General features: G+C 44.6%; 1 protein-coding gene across 5 annotated transcripts in view; it reads left to right on the top strand.

Moving 5' to 3' along the window:
- Window positions 1-5,048: 5,048 nt before the first annotated feature.
- AZIN1 (antizyme inhibitor 1) overlaps window positions 5,049-16,557 on the top strand; it is a 36,001-nt gene continuing 24,492 nt past the window's right edge. The window contains exon 1 of one of the 5 annotated variants that reach the window (XM_084848977.1): window positions 5,049-5,368. The gene's annotated coding sequence lies outside the window, so the exon portion shown is untranslated. The other 4 variants (XM_084848978.1, XM_084848980.1, XM_084848981.1 and 1 more) reach the window with 4 other exon arrangements.

Below are 16,557 nucleotides of genomic sequence, written 5' to 3' on the forward strand. Positions count from 1 at the left end.
TAAAACAATTTAAAATATATACAACATTAAAACCACACTATAACAATACAACCACAATAAAACCTAGCAGCAGCGCAGGAGTTTAAAATACAGATTTAAAACAGCAAAGCTAAAAGTTTAGAAAGCTAAAATGCCTGGGAAAATAAAAAGGTCTTCACCTGGTGCCAAAAGGAATACAATGTAGGTGCCAGGCGAACCTCACTAGGGAGCTCATTCCAGAGCCGGGGTGCCACAGCAGAAAAAGCCCTCCTCCTAGTAGCCACCCGCCTCACTTCCTTTGGCAGGGGCTCATGGAGAAAGGCCGCTGATGATGATCTTAAGGTCTGGGCAGGCACATATGGGAGGAGGCGATCCTTCAGATAACTTGGCCCCAAGCTGTTAAGGGCTTTAAATGTTAATAGCAGCACTTTGAATCGGGCCCGGAAATGGACTGGACTATTTATGTGTACATATAGGGGACTCAGCCAAGTATGAGACCCTCATATTTCCTTAGTTTAGGGTGGCCCCATTTTGCTTCCAAACTAATAAGCATTCAATCACTCAAATCCACTATTCGAGGGAACAAGTGGGACCTACAACAAAATGTTGCAGCATGGTGTGATCCTGTTCATTGTTTCAATCAGTCAACTATGCGCTCCTCCACCATACTCCATTCCTTCCTGCCTCCCATCCGGTTTTCCACCCCCAACAGCATTCTGCAGCCATGCTCAGAAGCATGCTCAGTCTTCATTAGGCTGTTTTGGGGGTTTCCCCTCCATAGGGTTCCCTTCCCGTTTTTTGTATTTCTGCACAGCTCAGGACTCCCCTCAGTCTGCTGATAGCCACTCCCCTCTTGTGCATGAATAGTGCTGCTTTGGCTACATAATGGAATTCTCACCTGAATATCAGAAAAAGAAGAAAAAGGTGGGACCTGCAACAAAATGTTGCAGCGTGGAGTGTTCCCTGTTCAGGACCCCAGCCTTTTTGTTCCATTCCATTCCCATCCCTGCCCTGGTTTTCCGTTTTCCTCTCCACCAACAGCATTCCATGCCCATTGAATATGCTTGGTCCTCATTAGGCTGGTTTTGGTGGGGTTTGTTCCTAAAGGTTTTGTGTACTTCTGCAAACTTCAGGGTTCCCCCGAAACTGCGGATATCTCCCTCTTGTGTGGGCAGTGCTGTTTGAGAATGGAGTTCGCTATTATTATACATGTAATGTATGGAACATAGCTAATTTCATGCTTACTTGCAACACAAGGAGGGTGTTTCGTAATCCTGTGTCCTGTTATTTTTCCCTGTGTTACATAATGATGCACCCCCTGTTGTACAAATGGAGTTGACCAAACATTTCTCTTTCTTGATATTTTCTTTAATTATGTAAGTGTTTTGAACTTCGTGTGGGATGCTTAGTATTGGACAATATGTACCAGTGCTTTCTATCTGTTGTACTAAGATGACCCATGGCTACCACTAGGAAATTATAACACATGTTTGTTCTTCAGCATTTCTTTCTCTCCTGTTGTCAGTTCTGTAAATATTGGGAAAGGTCTATCATGTGATCTAGGAAAAATGCTATGTTGCTTATGTTGAATAGCAGAATATCTTGTGGGCCACACTAGATGTAACATAGAAGCTGCATGAATCACCTTCCTGACATTTTTTTAAAAAATGAAAAGTAATTAAGGGAAGCTTAAGGGTTGAATGGAGGAAGAGGCATCTGTAAAAAAAAAAGGGACTGCCTTAACTGTTTTTTGTGGCATTTACAGCTCAAAATCCTACCTTCCCAGCTGCTTTTGTCCCCATGGGGGAAAAGATACGGGGACCCCTCTCTCTTCCTACTTGTGTAGGAAAACAGTTTTGGTGATTTTAGGTGCACAAATGGCAGGAAGGAAAGGTGTTAATTGCAGCTTCCAAGGCTGCTTTTCATTAAAACAAAACTATTAGGAGACCTCCAGTGCTTCCAGATGGAGGGGTCCTAGTGCTAACAATTAGAATGCACCATGCAGCTATTCCATTTTTCCTTCCTTAACAGATTTTCCACAGTAAGAAAAAAAGGCGGAAGAAGTGGTGGGAAAATACATAAGGGTTATGAGCAGAAGAAGTCATTATCTGGACTCCCATAAAATCCTGTGAATAAGGCAAGCAATGGTGCAAGGAAAGCCTTGTCTGGAAGTACCTTTCTTCATATGGCCCCCATGTAACATCTAGTTTGGCCCTCAGGCTATTGATGAACTGGAAAAAGATGAACATTTGGAAGATTGGACTCTTAACTGTGAGGTTCGTTTGATGGGAAAATAATAATAAAAGCTAGGTAAATCACAAAGTTGCAGCATTTCTAATAAGCAAGTTTTAAAGCAACCCATATTTTTAACTTTAGTATTTTCATAACTGTCTCTTTCTCCCATACTTCCAGTTTTAGTGTTAAGGTACTAATTCTGGTTGTCCTATAAACTTGTTACTTCTGTGTCACACGCTCCATTGAGTTAGTTATATCTGAGTCCATCCCCAGCAGTTTTTGGAAGAACATCAGATAGAAAGAAGCTGGTGCAATTATGCAATTCTTGCCATAGATTAAAATAGTAGCAATATAAGCTCTTGGCAGAATGACTTGAAACTAATATGTACTTTTACCCAGTTATTCCAGCATGACTAACACACAGTGCAATCCTAGGAATCTTTACTCAAAAGTAAGTCCACTGTGCTCAATGGGGCTTACTCCCTAGTAAATGTACTTAGGAATGTAGCTTTAGATACAAGGCTGTGTTTTTTAATACAGTGGCAAGGCACTGGAAGGGCGGGGGAAGCAAAATAAACAGTGAGAGGCAGTAGCGAATTAAACAGCCATGAAGACAATGGCCTAAAACTTGTTTCTAAATTATCCCTATAGAAGTACTGATGTTAGTTTTGTCACCAGTGTTTAGGTTAATGTTGTGTGTGTGTGTGTGTATGCGCGTGCACGCACATGCAGAAACTGAGGCAAACCATGCTCCCAGCTTCTCCCTCCAGAATAGCAGTTAGTGGCAGTATATATTATCTTACAGAGGAAACCCACCCCCTTCATTTTTTGTGCAAACTTAGCTGTCTGAAGGGCTTCAGATGCATAAGAGGACTATTGCACATATTCCTTCACCTCAGAGTTTCAGTCTGATATTTGCTATTCTTCAACTCAAATTCATTTGAAAGACAAACTTTCTCACTGCTGTGTGCTGTCTAACCCCTCATATGTACAAGATAGCTACTCCCCCCGCCCCCCCCCACACAACAAAAAGGCTCTTTGCTCTTAATATTAAAGAGGGCTCTTTGCCCTCCTATACAGGCAACCTGGGTAACTTCTTCAAAAAGAAAAATTAAAAGCACAAGAGCAGTTGTGCTCTATGAGCTGTTCCCTGCCAAAAGTGCCCTCCAGAATCCTGATGTTTCAGGAGGGTGCTGTAGTGTTTTCTGGTTGCACAAGAATGCTACTTTTCTTTCAAAAAGACAAACAAACTAATACCCTTAAATTGGTAGACATTCAAGAGGTACAGCAGTTCCTGCCATAGAGATGCCATGCTGTGTAAAGCTGCATCTTTCTGGTGTCAGCCTATCATGTAGCTGTTAATTACAGATAATTTGAGAGGAGCAAGAAACGAACCCTGGACATGATCTCAATGCCATTATTTTCTTTGATTATTACTTCATCATATAGCCCAGGCAGAAGAGGCCATAGTTCAGTGATAGAGCACGTGTTTTGCATATACAGTTTCATTGTATTTCATTTTTTAAATTATATTTCTATACCACCCCATAGCTGAAGCTCTTTGGGTGGTTCGCAAAAATTAAAATACATTAAAATACATTACATAAAGTATAAAACCATTCATGTAATGACATAGAATAAACAGCACACACAACAACAACAACAACATATATCTAAAACAATTTAAAACAATCAGCCAGAGACAATCAAAGAGACTCCTTATATGCTGCCAAATGCCTGAGAGAAGAGGTGGTTGAGGGTGGCTGGCTTTTAAAATGGGTTCTGAGGCTAAATTGTGGCAGGAATCATCCTTCCTTCCCCTGAATTAGTTTGGGACCTTTGAAACAGAGCAGTTAGGCAATTTTAGACCCTGGACTTAGGGCACAACCCAGTGTGGCATAGTGGCTAGAGTGCTGGACTGGGAGTCGGGAAATTGGGTTTCTAGTCCCCACTTGGCCATGGAAGCTCACTGGGTGACTTTGGGCCTGTCATACTCTCAGCCCAACCTACCTCACAGGGTTGCTGTTGTGAGGATAAAATGGAGGAGGGTTATATACACCACCTTGGGTTCCTTAAGGAGGAAAAAAGGTGGGATATAAATGTAATAAATAAATAAATAAATAAATGCGTGTTTAGACAGAAAACAGTCCTGCATCCCCCAGCTAGCATGGCTGGCTGGGGAATGCTGGGAATTGTAGGACTTTTTCTGTCTAAACATGCATAGGATTGCGCCCTTAACGGTCTTATGGGAGCCCTTTTACTGCGGCCATGTGATAAGCACACAACTAACATTTCTTTCCCCTTCCTCCCACCGCCATTCTATGCTTTAAAACTCCTTCTACATTCATGATACGTGAGAATAACAGTAACAAAATTGTTTGCCACCCTGACTGAAACCAAACGCCACTCCGAACATGTGCCGTTTTGCATTTTAAACTTATTTAAATCGTAGCACATCATAACTACAGCAATAAAACGGAGCTTGCTTCTGCACCTGCTGCTCTCTGGGTGGTCAATGGGGGCGGGGGGCGCCCGCCTTGGACACTGTCCCCAAGGTTCAGCCCTGGCGGCGCCGCCGCCTCGGAAGAACACTCGTCTCTTTCCTACGCTCCCGAGTGCGCGCTCCGCGCCCATGCGCAATGCCCTTCTTGTCCCGAGGAATTTGCACTCGCGCTAGGCAGGAAGCGAGGCGCGAGGAGAGGGCGCCTTCGGTCCTTCTGCGAGGAAACAGGCAGGCGAGGCACCTCCTTCCGTGCACGCTTGTGACGCGTGGCGCTGAGCCCCTCCTATAGCCTCACTTGCTATAAATGCTCGGCCGGCGGCCCTTCTTCCTCTTCTTTCGCTGTTTCTCTGCGCTGGGCCGCTCGGGTTTATTGCTTCTCGCCGCGTCGCTGTCCCTCTGGCCGCCCAGGTGTCTCCTCTCCTCCCGGCTTTTTGCCCCTTTCTCCCTCGCGGCCTCGCTTGTTTTTTGTGCTTCTGCTCCGCAGCCTCAGCGCAGCTTTGCGCTTTTTCGCCGGTCGCCCCCGCAGCCTATGGCCCTGGAAGGCGCCGCTGCCGCCGCCTGTATTTCTGCTGTAGGTTCCCACATCACTCTTTAAAAATTCCGCCTAAAAAGAGAAGACGATTTACCAAATCTTTCGGGCCGTTGTCCCACGTGAGTGTATTACTGATTGATTGGGGAATGTGGGGGGTGGGGGTGGGGGTAAACGGCATTGGAAGGAGAGGCAGGGGAAGCCCTTTGGGCACTGAAACTCGGCCCAAGCGCGGCAGGGAAAGGACAGACTCGTTCCAAGTGAACCTTCAGCCCCTGCTAGGTGCGAGTGACGGTGGACGCAGGTGCCTTGGCGATCTCCGCATACGGAGGGAGCAGGGCGAAGCGTGGGGAGGAGACGCCTTCTTCTCAGTCCTGGGGAGCACCATAGATGGCGTGGGTGACCCACGGCTCTTCTAGAAACAGGCGCAAGGAAGAGCCATGTGGGTCGGTGGCTGTGTGGGGAGTTGTCTGGATCCGCTGGAAAGCGAGTCGAGAGGTTTTCCCTCGTCGGCGCGCGCGCGCGCGCGTGTGTATTGCGGGAGGGGGGGGGGCGCCTAGGTGATTCTCCCATTGACGGGGGGGGGGGAGGTATTTATAGATCTCTCTCCCGAGGGGCAGCGAGAGCTGTCGAGCTCTTGGCGCCCGTGGCGGGCTGTCGAAGCGCGAGGGGAAGCTCCGGGACAGCAGCCCTCCGCTCCCCCGCAGCGGAGTCACGATGGGGAGCGTTCGCGCCTTACTCTCGGGCCTCCCGGCACCTATTGCCGCGGCTTTGTGTCTTCGCTTCTCGCTTCCCCCGCACACTTGAGCGGCGAAGGAAGCCCTCAGCTCCAGCCCGAGCAGGTCAGTCGTGTGTGTTTGGAAGGGCGGCGGCGGCGGCGGCGGGCGGCGCGGCAGCTTCTGTTCTAACATGGCGGCCGCTCGCGCCTGCGAGGAAGGGGCTGCCGTCTGTGGGTCTGGCGCCTCTGCCCTTCTCGTAGGTTGGGCCGTTGCGGGGTGGATGTGGGGTGGGGAGAGCGTGTGTAGGAATGGAGGCATAGCGCCCCGATGAGAACATGGCAGAGGGGCTCGGCGGCGGCTCTAACATGGCGGACTCCTGTGGAGAGAGGAGTGTGAGGCCGCCGCCGCCGCCGCCGCCTGGGTGGCTGCCTCAGAACTGGGTCACCTCGCAGTGATAAGCTGCGAGGAGCAACAGCCGTTTAACGCGTTGTCGTTGAGCCTGCGGGGCGGAGGGCAGGGGGAGTGGTTGTTGGGAAATGCAGGGCAGAGGCTCCCGGGGAAGGAGGGCTTGTTGTCTGGCTGGCACTGTGAAAGGAGATTCCTTTTTATCCCATGGAAGCCGGCTAGTCCGCCTTTCCACTTGTCACTCTCCACCCGCGGGAGGGAGTGGTGTTTTGTCAGGCGAGTCTTCCCCAATAAGGGAAGCCTCTCTGGAGTTTAGGGGGATTTCGCTGGGCAGTCAAGCCTCGTTTTGTAACCATGAAGGGATACAAGGAGAGCTGGTGACATGGCAGAGCTCTCTCTCCCCACGCCCTCCCCCGCGCCTTGTGTTTCCGGAGGAGGGTGGTGTGTGTAGAATCGAGGCCAACTAACTTGGGTTATGTTGTTGTCTGGCACTAACACAGGGCATTTCCTTCTCGTGTGCTTTTTGAGCACTGAAAGCCACCATTGTGCCCTCTCTTCATACTGGTGGAAGAGCTCAGCAAGAAGTGGCTAATGATTTTGTAACCATGAAGGGATATATCTCTCACCTGAAACTGCCTGCTTATGTCAAGGTACCAAAGTATACAAAGACATATGCTGTTCACGAAGGAAATGGAGGAAAAGGCCAGGTGTCAACCCTGTCTTGTCTGCAAGAGACTCATCTGACATGGTTTGGCTGTGAGGATCTTGCACCCATTGTTTGTGGCTAGACCATTCTTGATATTATGAATGGTTGTTGATATAGTAGTTGGCTACATAATTTGACACCAGCTCAACTGGCATTCTCCTTTTCTTCAAAGATCAAGTACTTTCTCTTCATGGTTGGGTGGTAATTCATGCAGTTATCCCTTTCCATGATGTTAAGTCTTAGCACCAGCATACCGAGGAATGGAGTCAGTAAAGCAAGACCTTCTCTCCCTGTTATTTAATGAATGCAATCTGCCTGGGGTGCATACTTTTCCATAATCCTAGTTGTCTGTGGGACACTTGCACCATATAGAATGATAGAGCTGGAAGGAAACTCAAAGGTAATCAATCCAGTTCCTGCCAATGCAGGAAAACCCCTCTTACGGCATTCCTAATAGGTGGCCATTCAGTCTTTGCTTAAAAACCTCTGAATGATATCAGGAAGTTCTTCTTAAATGTTTAGTCTAAATCCTTTTGTTTAAATTGAACCCATTAGTTTGGGTCCCCTTTGACAGCCCTTCAAGTATGTAAAGATGGTAGTCATCCCATCTCTCAACAGTCTTTTCTTCAGTTTAAACAAGAACATATCTTTGTGTTCCATTTGATTACGCTGGAGTAAATGCAACCCTTTGGTTCTGTGCAGGCAGTCAGCAATGGAAGTTTGTCCCCAAGCATGCATGGAAGAGTTGAGAAAATCCATTCTGATGTATGAGTGACAGGATGGCTTAACAGTGCAATCCTATGCATGTCTATTCAGAAGTAAGCACCACTGAGTTCAATGTGACTTACTCCCAAGTAAGTGTGTAGGGTTGCAGCCTAAAGCATATAAAGAAGCAATGAATCCATGTTGTGGTCATAAGCAAGTAGATCAAATTCTCTCCTTTTCTTATTACCCTAATGCAAGGGCTTGGCCACTAGGTTCAAGGTTTACTTGACTGGCTGGGGAGTGGGGGAGATCTTCTGGTAGTTTGTGCTGATCTGTCATAACTGTAGCTTTTAGAAAATATGTGGAGAGTTTTATATCCTTTTGAATGTGTCAACTCTACTGTTTACAGGTTGGTTTGATTAGAGATACAAAAAGCAAAGGTGTTGGCCAGAAGAAAAATTCCAAAATCCTAACCATTCCAAAATGGTTAGAGATGTAGCACTTCTGGAAGCAGCTGGTTTTCTGGCCATCAGTGTGGTGTAGAGGCTTTGAACATAGGAAATGCAGCTTTACATTCCTACTCATCTTTGGGCAAATGGGTCTTTCCCTAGCTTAACCTATGTCAAAGGTGGAGAGGCATGTTGCAAAGATAAAATGAGAATCACGTGAATGCTGCTCTGAGTCTCTTGGACAGGATACAACTTGACAAACACTGCCTTTCCCTTTGTGGGGAGGAGGCAAAAATTTAGCTGTTTAACATACAAGAGATACCTTGACCACCATGTTAATGTGGAATAACTTCCATCTCTGATTTGTGTAATTTCCAGAGGAGTAGCAGTGTTGGTATGTTGCAGCAAAAATTAGTCTTGTGGCACCTTAAACACTAACAAATTTATTATGGCACAAACTTTCCTGGATTACAGTCCACTGATGCAGTGGACTATAGTCCACAAAAGCATATGCCCTAACAAATTTGTTCATTTTGTCTTACTTGATCCCTCCCTCCATTTGAGTACAACTGGGCAGTTACACATTAATAACAGAATTAATATGCCTTTAGTGCTTCCCTTGGGGGCATGGGAATCAGAATTAGGTGTGCCAGAGGAATGCAAATTTGCTGTGTTTGCCCTATACCTAAACTGCATAGTTATCCAAATGCTTCAGAAGTACTAGTGAAGGCATAGAGTCGAGCTTTGCATAGAAGGAAGGAAAGGTGGTTTAAAAAAAAAATGTAGAAGATCCTCAGTAATTTGGCGCCAGTACAGAGCAATTCAAAGAAGCACAATTCTTGATAGGCTTGACTTTCACACTCTTCCGGAGGAAACACTGTCATATGAAGCTCTAGCTAGCTGGGAGCTTCTCCTTCAGCTTTACAATTCTATATGGCAGTGCTGACTTGATCATTCCCAATGTTCCTCCCCCCCGCCCGCCCATCCCTATATATGTGTGCGAGTTACCAACTATGAGCGCTCTCCTCCAGCACTGCACTGTGGGCGGTGGCATCTTAATGGAGTTCAGTAGTGAATAATGGTGGTGGAAGGGGAGGAGGGTCTGTTCCAGTCTGGACTGGTCCTGTCTAGTTCTTTGCTTCCTGTCACGGTGTGAACAATGCTGCTGTTGCTGCCGCGGCTTGCGACACGGCATCCCCCCCACCCCAGACGCCTCTTCCGAGTGCAAGTAGCGCCAGCGTCCCCTCCCTTGTCTGCCTGCTTACAGCATAGTAAGAGAGCTTTTGTCGCCAACAGGCATATTTGTCTGTCCCACCCACAGGGAAGCCAGTAGCCACTGATTTTACCCTAACAGCCTCCAGCAGCTGTGGGAGAGCTACAGTTGCGCATTAGATAAGCGGGAGGGTTTGTCGATAGCTGTTGTACACAATGGATTTTCTTTTCTTTGGTTTTCTGCTAGTATCAAGCCAATTCAGACATGTGGGAAGGTCCATGAATAATTGGCTACTCTGCCTTGTTTTTGGTCTCCTGTCCAAGGGCAATGTTTAGCTTTATGACTTGAAAATCCTAAGAGCTTATCTTTGGCTAAGAAAACTGCTGCATTGCATTACACATAGCTTGAATTGAAGGAAGAAAGACACAATTGTACTTATGAAAGCAGTTTAATTGTATAGAAAATGGCAAGTAAAGTCACCCTGCTGTTAGCAACAATAGGTTTTGGAGCTTCAAGGAAGGATGATCTTTAGGAAAACAAATAAAAAGATTCCTACACAACCTTAGCATTGATCTCTTGCAAAGTCCTGCGGTGATAAAGGGATAGAATATTTATTGTCCATGTGATTCTTTTTTGACACCTCCTGAATCTGACACATCTGGGGAATGAATTTGAATAGTAAGCAGGTAACCCTACTGTCAATATATAAGGATGTTTCCTGACAAAATAGATTTTTAAATACTTTCCTCCTCCACAAATTTTAGCCTAATGAACTTTTATCTAAAGCATTTAGGCTTTGTGCTAAATTAGAGTTGCTGAACATTCTATATGCACAAGAGGATGTTGTAATTTTAAACTGTGGACTTCTTGATAAATCCAGGTCGAATGGCGAGTGTACCTGAAAAGCTGGTAGGTAGTTGAAATGCACTTAGGGCACATTTGTTTAACTGGAGTATGCCGTCTTGAAGGACTACTGAGAGTCTTGTAGCACCTTAAAAGATTAGCATATCTACAGAGGACTACATGATTTCTGCTGGCATAAAAATGCTGGTTCAGAAATAAAGCTTAACACATCAAAAGGATAAAGATTTATAGGGGATGCTGTAATTTAGATCACTTTTGGTTCAGACAAATCTTATGCATATTTACTCAGAAGTCTAAATTTCATTGAGTTCAATGGGGCTTACTCACAAGTACTTATGCACGGCCTTCGTATGTTTACAAAGTCCTACAACTCAGATGTCCAGTGTGCAAAACTAAAATACTGACTTATTTGAGAGTAAAAAAAATTCAGCAGAAAAACTGTATTCTTTTAATTCCTAGTTCCAGGGAAACTTCCCTTCCTCTTGATGTTCTTAGAAATGGATGCATTCACAATATTGCTACATTGTGTACTTGTACATAGAGTAGTGTTGAAATAGTGTAAAAGGTCACTTTTCACCTGTTTTAGAAAATGACATGCTTACTTAATAGCCAGCTTGTTTAGCATAGGATAGTACATATGTCTATTTTTATGAATATAATAAACATTGCTGTAAGTCTTTACTGGATAAGGTGCTCAAGGGGGTGACCACTGATCAACTCCAGGCACTCTTGATAGAAACTGATTTTCAAAACCCATTTCAATCCAACTTCAGGTCTGGTTTTGTAATAGAGACTGCCTTAATTGCCCTATGGGGAGACTTGCACCAGGAGAGAGCCGTGGGGAGTGTGACCGTATTGCTTCTGAGAAACTCTCAGCAGTTTCAATACCATTGGCCATGGTATTCTATCCTTCTGGATAGGCTGTCTAAGTTAGGTTGTGGGGGCACTGTATTGCACTGGGTCTGTGCCTATGGCTGATACCATAAGAACAAAAGATTCAAACCAAAGGCTTATCTCGTCCAGCATTCTGTTCCCATACTGGCCCACTAGATGCCTATGGGAAGCCTGCAAGCAGGACATGAGTCCAATAGCACTCTCCTGCTCATGTTCCCCAGCAACTGGTATTGAAAGGTGTATTGCCTCTGAGGCTGGAGATAATATATAGCCATCATGATGAGTAGCCATTATCTTCCATGGAAGGTGGTGCAGGGGGATTATTGCTCTGCCCCATGGTAATTGTGCTATGGGATTCTTCAGGGCTCTGTTTTATCCTCCAGGCTTTTCAACATCTGCATGAGAGTGCTAGGAATAGTTCTCCAGGGATGTGGGCTGAGGTGTCACTAATATGTGGATGATACCCAGCTCTACCTCTTCTTTTCCTCTAATGCAGGTGAAGCTGATGATCTGAACCAGTGCTTGGGTAGGGTAATGGACTGGATGAGGCCCAATAAAATGAGATTCAGTCCAAACAAGATAGATACTGTTCATGCATGTTTCATGTCTGTCTGTCTGAGTGGAGTTTACCTTGTGTTGGAGAGAATTGTAGTCTCTTAAAGGATGAGGTTTGTAGTTTGGGGGTGCTCTTAAAGGCACAGGTGATCTCAGTGGATCACAGCACCTTTTATCAGCTTAGGCTACAACCCTACCAGGATAGAGAGTACTTTGCAGCAATTATTCATGCTCTTTGCAATGCCCTCCCTAGGGAGGCTAGTCTAGCATCTGTGTTGTGATCTTTTCTCCACCAGGTGAAGGCCTTTTTATTCTCCCAGGCATTTTAGGAAATGTTTGAGTGCTTTTAGATGTTTGCACTTTTTTTTTGCAGCTGGTTTTTATTTGTGTTTTATTGTGTCCTGCACTGTTTATACCTTTTGCTGCTAGTTTTATATTGTGGTGTTACCATTGTTTTGTCATTTTGTATTTTGTTTTTAATTTATCTGTCATTAATGCCATTTAGAAAACTTCAGTTATTTGATCTAAAAGTGTAAAAAATAAAATAAAATTCAGTTGGCAAGATTTATTTTAATAAATAAAGAGACACTGAAGCAACTGTGTATATGCTACAATGAAGTGGGGATTTTACAAAGCAGAATAGTTGTTGCAATTGCCAATGCTAAGATTGTGAGGGGGGGGGGGCGGGCAGAGGACAATCTGAGAGTTTGGAGGGGTGATAGCTCAGTGATAGAGCACATGCTTTGTATACAGAAGATGACAAGATCCTTGGCAACTCCATTGTACAGGATCTCTGGTAGCAGTGTCCTCTACCTGAGATAATGGAGAGCCACTGACAGAAAAGTTAGTAGGAGTACTGGCCTAGACCAGTGCTGTAATTCTACAAGACAGTTTTGTCTTAAGTTCTTTTAGTTGATTTTTTTGAAGTCTGCTATCTCTGCAACTGATGTTCTGACACTGCTTACACTTGGGTAAAAACAAGGCCATCTTTTCCCTAAATTGAAATATGGACAATGCCTTCTGCCACTTCAACCCACATTTCCCAAATACTAGCGCTTACATTTAAATATATCTCTGTCTATAGCTGTAGACAAAAAATCTATTATTTCATAATATTCCTTTGAGTTACAAAAGTGCATCCCTGTATATGAAAAAGTTAATACTTTGGGGATGGAATCCAACAGAGTGCTTACACCTCTGCCAATTGTCTTACGCCCCACCAATTCCTATCTGCAAGTAGGACTCACTGCTTGCAGAAGACAGATTTAGCTCTAGGAAGATATAGTGAAAACGCTCATTTCTGGAATGGAGGAGGTCAGCAGAGCTCATATAAGGGAGCTCTGCCGATTCCTCAGTTGAGAAACTAGTATTTCTGCTTATTTTGTGGCCTCCTCTGGGAAGTGCTAAATCACTGTAGCACAAGCAGTGGGTCCTGCTCGCGCAATGGAATTGGTGGGGTAAAAGAGAATTGGTGGAGGCGTAAGCACTGCATTGGATTCTGCCCTTGGTTTTGTGCCAAACTCTTTTGTGCAACTTCCCAAAACCTTACAGTACGCTAAATTTTTAGGCATCTTTTTCACTTCCCCACCTTCTGTTTAGGATATAATTGTGCTTTTGTATGACAAAATGCCTGCTAGACTTTTTGCAACCAATCCATGACCTAGCAGTAACTTGCAATTTGTTTTTGCAGTTGCTAAACCTCTGTAAAAATAATAATCTAATGCCATAAAACAGCCTTGCCCAACCTAGTGCCCTCCAGATCTGTTGGATGACAACTCCCAGCATCCGCAGCCAGGAAAAGTACAAGGGGTAGGAGGTTTAGTGCTGGAATGGGGAGACATGTTGAAATCCCTGCTTAGTAGTGAACCTTAGGTGACCTGGTGGTAGTCTCATCCCTCATTCTGACTTGCTGTCAGGGATAATCTCATGACCACTACCTAGAGTGTGGGTAGGACAAAAATATGATAAATTTATGGTGATGTATAATACCTGCTAACTTTGTACACCTAATATGGTCTAAACAGTTTTGATAGGGAACAGATGAGAGAAAAGACTTACAGCACCTTACAGATTTTTGTGTGTGGACTAGACTCTACTTAATCAAATGCATAATAAATGTCATTGAATCACAGAGTTGGAAGGTCATCTTGTCCAGGTCTTCTTGTCCAGACCCATGCTGATGCAGGACTTCAGCTGCTACAGCATGTCTGATACGTAGCTATCTAGCCTCTTGCTTAAAATCCTCTAAGAAAGGAACCTCTGCCTCCTGAGGCAGTCTGTTCAACTGTCAAAGAGCTTGTACCTTTAAGAAGTAGTTCTTAACATATAGGGTAAATCTTTCTTGTAATTTGAGCCCATTAGTTTAGGCCCTACCCTCTGGAGCAACACAGAATACATTTTCTCCATCTAGGCGATGTCCTTTCAGATATTTGAAGATGGCTATCACATTGCTTTTTCTCCAGGCTAAACAAACCAAGCTTCTTCAACCTTTCCTCATAAGACTTGGTCTCCAGATCCCTTACCATCTTTATTGCCCTCTTCTAGACACATTCATTTGTCATAGCCTTCTTATACTACAGTGCCCAGAAGTGGGCACAGTACTCCAGATGAGGTCTGACCAAAGTAGGATAGAGTGGTATCATTACTTCTTGGACCAGGATGTTTCATCACTTGTTTGTTATTTATGGCTGAAATCCAACATTGTGCTAGTGGAAATTGTCTAGTGATGGCACTTTCTTCCTCTCTCCTCCCCCCTGCAGCCCTCTGTGCCTCTGGAAAATCTGCTCCAGAGGGTTTCCCAAGCCTCTGGAGCAGATTTTGAAGGTGCATGGGGGCTGCAGGAGTGAGGGCGAATCATCCCTGGCCTGGTTCTGCTGACGTTACAACTTCTATCAGCAGAGCACCAGAACTGGATTCAACTCGTATATTTGTTGGTCTTTGTTAGGTGCTACAAAACGTGCGTGAGGTTGGGGTTTCCCTGAAACAAACTAACATAGCTACGCCCGTGGAAGTTGTTGCAGTGATAAAGATGGAGGTGGGTGGGGAGTTCCACAGTGTGTTCAAGAGGCAAAGAGAATGCAAGGAAACAGTAGGTGTGGCCCAATCCTATGAAGAGCACATATGATAGGATTCCTTTGGAGTAGGTGTGGCCAACTCTGTGCCAGAGGGCATAGGGTACATCAAGCAAATACATGATATGCTCCCTTTGATTCTTTTAATCTTTGTCTCCTTGGAGACATCAGCTGAAATTCTTTTGGAAGGTTTTCTCTACATAGTTCGCTAAAGTCTTTTGTTGGGCATGGCATCAGGACATGAAAGTAATCTAGTTCTTCCATTCTCATAAATGCCTGGGGTTTTTTTTAGTAGGGTGGGAAAATGGAAAATTGGACTTACTCTGATGGCTAGAACAGTCCATAGGTTCCTCCTTTAGTAAATGAGTCCTGCAGAAATAATACCAAGTAGCGAGAGGGGAATTTCTGCCTTTCGAGAACTGGATTGAGTGAGGCACAGTGCAATAACAGAAGAAAAGATAGCATAGATTGATGTTTGCAAAGACTCAGGCTGAACAAGTAACCTGGTCCCTTAAAGAACATGAGTTGACCAGACTGTCCTACCACCGTGGAGTAAAAGGATGTTCATATATACGGTTTTCCCTCTGTTACTCATTGGCCCTCGGGCACAGGAGAGCAAAGGATAATAACTCCTGGCTTTTCATTGGGTGGAATTTTTTATGTTTGTCTGCAGATTGCCTCAAACTTATTGCCATCTTTGAACAATACTGTTGTCAAGGTAAGCATTGCCACTGGGTATCTAACTGGGGACTTGCGATGTGTCCTTCAGTAGGGCATACAACTATTTACTTAAGTGTTTTTTTGACCCTGCCTGGCAATGGCTTCTGTCAGTCTTCCTTTATGACCTTATCAAATAATTCTCCAGAAAGAAAACTTGGGGTCTTTATCTTGTGAAATGGAAATAATTTTAACTACCCCCATAGTTTTTTAGGTGCCATATCTACCTCAGAAGCTCTCTAGAATTGTATTATTATGCCTGTGGCTAACAGTCTGAGAAATGGGTCTAGGCAAAAGAGCCTAAATTGCTGGTCTCTGCAGGCTTGCATCTTCTCCTTTTTCAGATAACTTTTATGCCTCATGTGCGTAGAGGGATCCCCTTGAGATACCTTGAGTAGGTTGTGCCCACATCCCTTCCTTATAGAGCTAGTGGATAACTTATATGTTGCATGTGGGCTGCCCTCTAGCAGAGATGATGGCCCTGTTCTTGGTTTTCCTTGCTGCCTCTGCACAAACTTGCATGAGAGGTTTTGGTGTTGCAGGGTCTGATAGCCCATGATGTCGCTGTCTCACAATTTTGCCCTTTATGAGATCTCATACCTGGTCAGTGTGAAAGCCAGTGTGATGTAGTGGTAAGAGTGTTGAACTGGGACTCTATACTTGCTGGGTCTTGTCAGACTCCAGATAGCATGCTAGTGTGTTAATCTTCTTCTTCATCATCATATTATTATTTTAGAATTTATTAGATGCTTTTCTAAACAAACAAACAAAAGACTCAAGGCGACTTACAACAAAATTACACATACAAAAATTAAGCATATTAAAAATTTATCTTACCTGATTTACAGAGTGCTGGTCAGGTCAAACTGAGCTCTGTCATCACACCATATGAATAGAACTCACCAAGCATTCCCTTGTGGCTGTACATTACAAGAAAATATTGGTAGTGGTGCCTGAGTTGGGGCAGCTTTTCTGCCATTACAGAGTCTCTCTTTAAGAATACCCTGGGCTTC

The sequence above is a fragment of the Heloderma suspectum genome, chromosome 4 (assembly GCF_057233095.1).
Source record: "Heloderma suspectum isolate Gila_16-S chromosome 4, 16-S_ref, whole genome shotgun sequence".
NCBI lineage: Eukaryota > Metazoa > Chordata > Lepidosauria > Squamata > Helodermatidae > Heloderma > Heloderma suspectum.